The 6,175-nt window shown below is 41.6% G+C and overlaps 1 protein-coding gene across 2 annotated transcripts in view; it reads right to left on the bottom strand.

Annotated features, from left to right (window-relative positions):
• Positions 1-5,457, bottom strand: part of tmem63a (transmembrane protein 63A) — a 178,794-nt gene extending 173,337 nt beyond the window's left edge. For both annotated transcript variants that reach the window (XM_060902816.1, XM_060902817.1), the window contains exon 1: positions 5,234-5,457. The gene's annotated coding sequence lies outside the window, so the exon portion shown is untranslated. The remainder of the gene's footprint in view (positions 1-5,233) is intronic.
• Between the last annotated feature and the right edge of the window lie 718 nt (positions 5,458-6,175).

Here is a 6,175-nt window from a genome sequence, read left to right on the forward strand (position 1 = left end):
GCATGTTCTCCCCGTGTCCGCGTGGGTTTCCTCCGGGTGCTCCGCTTTCCCCCACAGTCCAAAGACATGCAGGTTAGGTTAACTGGTGACTCTAAATTGACCGTAGGTGTGAATGTGAGTGTGAATGGTTGTCTGTGTCTATGTGTCAGCCCTGTGATGACCTGGCGACTTGTCCAGGGTGTACCCCGCCTTTCACCCGTAGTCAGCTGGGATAGGCTCCAGCTTGCCTGCGACCCTGTAGAAGGATAAAGCGGCTAGAGATAATGAGATGAGATGAGATGTCCATGATCTTTCCACCATGCTTACCTGTGATGATAACGTATGGGCTTTCCTCAAATTGATGATCATGCTAAAAAAAATTCCATCTCAGGTAATGAGCTGTGTAATCAGACAACAAGCTCAAAAGGCGAGGGGGGGGTCTACCGGTTGATTAATTAACCAATAATAACTGTTGTAACTGAAACTCACCTTTGTAAAATTGTTTTTTACTAGTAAATCTGAAAAGGTGTCAATAATTATGGACTGTCGATAATTGTTGCTCTAGTTTAGCAACTGCAATCTGAGCTCCTGCCCAGGACATTCACTGTACATCTAAGACAGTGAATATACCCAGGTAAACTGAGGTAATGTAAGTGGCCACTTAAGACAGAGCTTATGGGCCCGTTTACACGAGGACGCTGTCGGGTAAAAATGACTAAATATTTTATCAGAAGTGCCTTTCGTTTACACGAGGACGGCGTTTCCGAGGCTGAAAAACGGATAAAATTGAAAACGCCTTCCAAAGTGGATAAGTTTAAAAACGGCCCCCGTTGCGTATCCGTCTAAACTACCCAATACGCAAAACTCCGCTCGGATCTGCTCATGTCGGGTACGCGTTTACGTCATACATGTGTCATATACTGTACATGCCAGCCCAGGAAGTAAGAAAGTAAGTAAAAAAGTAAGAGCATGTCTAATTACATCGATCTAACGGACCTTCAAGCTGCTCTGTGTTTTAATGCAGTAGATGTGTTTTCCTGCTCACCCGCCCAGCTGGAGCTCCTCAGTTTGGTGTCGCCAAGTTACACGCACGCGCGCACACGCGTGTGCGTGCACGCGCGCGCCGCCTATTCAAGCCGCTCGTGAAACCATAAACCCGAGACTGAAAACAAAACTAGCAGCCGAACGGGTTTATTTTGCTGAGATGGACACTGCCTTTTCTCTTCTTCACCGAAATAAGAGTGAGTGTTACTTAATAAAGGCAGATTAAAAGAGTTTCGGTTTGCTCCTGCTCCTCCCTCAAGCACTACAGTACCTCAGCCGGACCGGTGTTCTGTAAAGTTATCCTAGCAAGTTCTCATACAGACCGTTTTATTATTCAAAACAAGTCATTACAAATTATTTGACTCGGCCAAAGACTCGACCAATACGCACAAAACATAAAAATCAGCAAATGCATGAAATTCTCACCGATTTTCTATCAGCCCAGCTGATCGGTGGGACAAAACTACTGTTGAATTTTCCTACCCTCCTGGATTTCGCGCATGCGTAGTAGGCTTGGTAGGATAACTTGACAGAACAGCGGCGCAGATGTGCAAATCAGACAAGACGGAAGACGTTGCGCATGCGTGCAGACATAGCGGAGACATTTATGCGTCACCGTATAGACGCAGATTTCCTCCTTGAAAACGGTCGTGTAGATGCGGAAAAAAGTGAGAACGAAAACGGACTTTTGCGTTTTTGTTTTATACCGTCCCCGTGTAAAGTGGGCCTAATACTGAGATAACTATAAACAAAAGACTGCAAGAGTTGCATGTCTGTAATACAAAGTCATTAACTGCAGTCTGAGCTCCTGAGTCTAACAGACTGAGAGAACTATACAATGATTGTGTGAGTTGTATGTGAACAAGTCCTATAATGAGTCTTAGTTCCTAAGACTCGCTGGATTTCAAGTAGATTTTCTTCAGAGCCATTGCCAAAAATCAACGTTTCTCACAGACCTATCCAGCCACTGTCGTAAAAATCAAAGTGAGGCTCACCCCAAACGGCACATGTACCACGTACATACACAGGGTATAGTGAATACAGGGATACCTTATTAATGAATACAAGCAGCAGCCAGCCAGCCGACATGTGTGTGTGTGTGTGTGTGTGTGTGTGTGTGTGTGTGTGTGTGTGTGTGTGTGTGTGCAGTCAGCCTGCTGCAGCACCTTATCATTTTGGCTTGTGAACATGCATGTTAACGATACCATAAACATACAGTAAAAGGATGGCACACACCCTTTATGTGTAGTCTACAGTGCAGTCCGTGAATATGTTGTTATGTCAATGCACGAAGTTCTGGCACCCTGTTAAAATCCAACAGGACTTGCCCAGCTTGCTTTTCACTGCATTTGGGTCACAAGAGAAAAACCTTAACCCAGGACCTACTATTAAATATAAATTTATACCATAAGCTCTTCAGCTCAATCCCACATAATGTATTTTGTTTATATATATTTTTAAAACCGTATTAATTAAATTAAAAACAGTGGGGATATCTCAGTATCTGCAATACTAAAACTTTTTTCTTTTTTTGCCAGGTGCCCCCCCCCAAAAAAGCCGTGCTAGTGTTCTAGAACATCTCTGCTATCGGCCTGAGCCTGTCTTAAAGTGAACCACAAAACAATATGCGAGGCATCTGCTGAAATCTGGTAGATGTTTCGATCTGGATTTTTTTCGGTGTTTTTTTTTCGGGTCTGTCGGTCATGGATAAAAACGGGGACTGTCCCCAGAAAACGGGGACATCTGGTCACCCTAATCTACAAGCCATTGATTTTAATTTATACTTTCTAATAGTAAAACATAAACAAAGTTAGAGTTCTTAATCTACAGGAAATAGCAACCACTCTTTCTTGAACAATGAGATCTCCATTTGCTGGATGACAAATTATCTAGCACGTACAGCTGTCCTTCAGCTCATTCATTGTGCGTGTAAATGCGGGCAGAGCTCTGCTAATCGTTGTTCTTGCAGGTCATCAAAACTTCCCTGTACTGATCTCTCTCAATGCAATAAGTGTACAAATCCGTCAGATATACGGTATGTGATGATTTTGAGTCTGATTCAGACAGTGATTATACCGACATGGAATAATCATTCCTCCTGGTATGGAATGCCAACACTGTTGTTTCTCAGGCTATTTATATCAATATTATTGTGAATTCTCAGGCAGTATATCAGTATTGCAATTAATTTGAAGAAAATATATTCGATGTTTGTGCAGTATAAAATGTAATATTTTACTTATGTTATTCAATCTACTATATGCATGCATAGTCTTGGCTATAGTATACTGTAGTTTATATGACAAAATTCCCAAAGATTTATGGAAAAAAACTGTCTGAAATACTTTTGTTAATTAATACTAAGGAACTTCTGCGATATCATGTTTATCTTCAGTAATTCCTTGAGATAATGACCTTTAGTATCAGTATATGGTGACCCTTGTCATATCAGATTTTTCATATTTTGCAATCATGTTTATTCTGTAAATATTTAGATATTATATATAAAAATTTTGTAAATTCTATATATGGAGACATTTCATTGTGGTGAATAAATATTATCAATGTACAACTATGTTAAGTATTCTCTTAGTTATTTCTGGTCAAAGTCGTGCTTAGATGCTAAAATGTCCATTTTTGAGCATTTTTGTCAAGTTAAAAGTCGTATATCTCAGAAAACTGCAGGAAATATTTTGTGGACTTCTATTATAGTGTTCTTTATAACTTTAAGATGTGTGAAATAGTATTAAAAGTATCCCCCAAGATGTTAGAACGAAATTCATTTTGAAGCCCTCCCCTGTGCAGATGGCCTACCTGGAAAACATGCCTCTATATTCTCTGGGGAGAATACATGTAGCCATTGGTGTTTTTGTTTTTTTGTTTGTTTTTCCAGCACAAGCAATACTTCATTTTATGCATTGCTTTTCACATTTTTTCTATTGTATTCAACATTCAGTCAGTGTGTTTACATGCACATCCAAATCGAGCTACTGTCGGTAATCGAGCTAAGGGTCCCAGCAGGGGTGCCAGAGAAATTCAATCCTACATGCACACAAGGAAATCGAGCTATTGTGTGAGGTACATTGTGCATCCGAGCCACAGGTGGCGCTACACGCCCCATTGTGTTGGTACACTTCCGGTTGTCGTCATGAAGAGCTATTCAAGAGTATAAACAAAGTTATCAGTTCTGTGTTCACAAGAAGAACTACGACGAGGACAGCAACATCGAGAGAGAGAAGATGGTTGCTACTACTACTGCTCGCTACTACTACTGTTGTCATGCCGACCGAGGCTGTTGTGTTTCCCGCTTGTGGTCTCGTCACTCGTCACTTCCGGAAGGGGCAGTGCTGAAGTAAGTAGCTCGACTACATAGCTCGATAGGGTTTACATGCACTAAGTAGCTCGGCTACAATCGCATAATCTAGGTCGCGTAGCTCGATTACGAGAAATCCAGTTCGGTTCGATTTCAGCCGAGCTAAGGTGTTTCCATGGCATTTAGAACTTCGATTTCAGTCGAGCTACGGCAGAAATTCGATTTTCTCTATGTGCATGTAAACGCACTGAGTGTAGTACTTTACCAGGAAGTTGCCTTTAAATAAAGTGTTAATTCAGAGCTCCCACCAACACTCAGTTTTGGTTGAAACTCACTTGGGTGTGGACTTGTTTATTGTTCAAGTATTTTTGGTACTGTGCAAGTTTGTGTATGGATGGTAGGAAAAATTGTTTTAAAAATCATTGACCTAAGTTGGCATTGGTATTGCATTACAGGCATTTAGCAGATGCTCTTATTCAGAGCGATATACAACAAGTTCAACAATTTTTACCTAACCTGTATTGGGTATTAAACTAGCTATAACTATTTACAATAACTTGATCATAACTGGAATTTGTGTAATCTATCCTGACTTAAGTAAAATAAGTTACTAAAAAAAGAATAATGTAACAATTTGCATAGACATTTAAATAGAATGGACTTAGAATGGCTTAAAGTAATTTGACCACTTAATATCTCCAATATTTTTTTCATTAAAATTTAGTTGGTTGACCTTGATTAAGCTTCTAGAGGACAAAGTTATAGTAAAGTAATTGAGTTAGTCTAAGTAAGAGTCTCATGGGATTTATTCAATGGTTGAGTTACTTAAAAGATCCATGCAAATTGTTGCCTTCATTTTAAGTTGAGCCAGGTTTTTTTTTTTTAAAGTGTTCTCACCAGTAAAGCACTCAAGTGGGTGACCGGTGTCTGGGAGAAGGGTGGAGAACCCACGTCCTACTACAAGCAGTTCAAGTTCTTTTGCCGAGTTCTTAATCACAGTCCTGAAGGGTTGGAGGTCCGGTAAATAACTACTCGCCACCAAAGAAGGGAAAAGACGATGAGTTGCTGAGTATGCTCTTGAATTTCACACACTTGCAGGAGAAAATGGCTGGAATGAGCCTGTCCTCAAAGCTGCATTTCACCAAGGCCTCAATCCAGAAATTCTCCCCAAACTAGTCTGTCAGGAATGCAGGTAACAAACAGCTGTAAAAACAGAAAAGGGTGTTCTATTCAGAGCACACTGGTAAACAGATCCAACTCGTGAGGTAATGGTCAGGCAAGGCATAACCAGGTTAAAGGTAATATCCAAGAGCAAAGTCAAAAACCAGACTCAGCAGTGCAGTAACAAAGAATTGGTAAAGTCAGAACACAAGGAAGCGAGCGTGTGCTTCATAAGGAACTGTGAGAACTGAAGTCCTTAAGTAGTGAGCTGTGGTGATTGTGTACAGGTGTGTGTGTGATTTTAGAACTCAGGAGACTGTGAGCGGTGAGGTGTAGGATGGGTGTTATATGGCCCTTTTCCACTACCCTTTTTCAGCTCACTTCAGCTCGCTTCAGCTCACTTCAGCCCGACACGGCTCGCGTTTCGACTGCCAAAAACCAGCACGACTCAGCTCGCTTCAGCCCTGCTTAGCCCCTAAAACTCGCACCGTTTTGGAGTGGGGCTGAAGCGAGCCAAAGCGAGCTGAGTGAGGTTGGGGGCGTGAGCAGACACTCCCCTGTGCACTGATTGGTGAGGAGGAGTGTCCTCACATGCCCACACACGCCCCGCGAGCGCGCTGGGATCTGTAAACACCGCAAACCCGGAAGGAGAAGAATTACGAATTACGAGAATTTCTG

This window comes from Neoarius graeffei, chromosome 21 (assembly GCF_027579695.1).
Source record: "Neoarius graeffei isolate fNeoGra1 chromosome 21, fNeoGra1.pri, whole genome shotgun sequence".
Taxonomy (NCBI): Eukaryota; Metazoa; Chordata; class Actinopteri; order Siluriformes; family Ariidae; genus Neoarius; species Neoarius graeffei.